The following is a 211-nucleotide window of genomic DNA, read 5'->3' as shown; positions in this document are numbered from 1 at the left end:
TATATATATATCATAGATAAGGATGTCTTTTTTTAATTTTTAAAGTATGAGAAACATAAATTTATTAATAAGGAAACACATTTACCCAATATTGAATATTTGAAATAAATTGAAACAAAATTGAACAGCAGAAGTCATCTTACAGTTTCAAATGTTTTAGAAAATATTTTGGTGTTTTAGATGTCTCAAGCTCTAATTCCCCCCCCCCCCC

General features: G+C 27.0%; 1 protein-coding gene across 1 annotated transcript in view; it reads right to left on the bottom strand.

Annotated features, from left to right (window-relative positions):
- LOC107447933 (rho GTPase-activating protein 26) overlaps positions 1–211 on the bottom strand; it is a 187,898-nt gene that overhangs the window by 8,493 nt on the left and 179,194 nt on the right. The window lies entirely within an intron of this gene.

Source organism: Parasteatoda tepidariorum, chromosome 9 (assembly GCF_043381705.1).
Source record: "Parasteatoda tepidariorum isolate YZ-2023 chromosome 9, CAS_Ptep_4.0, whole genome shotgun sequence".
Classification (NCBI taxonomy): domain Eukaryota; kingdom Metazoa; phylum Arthropoda; class Arachnida; order Araneae; family Theridiidae; genus Parasteatoda; species Parasteatoda tepidariorum.
This window is presented reverse-complemented; position numbering and strand designations above follow the sequence as displayed.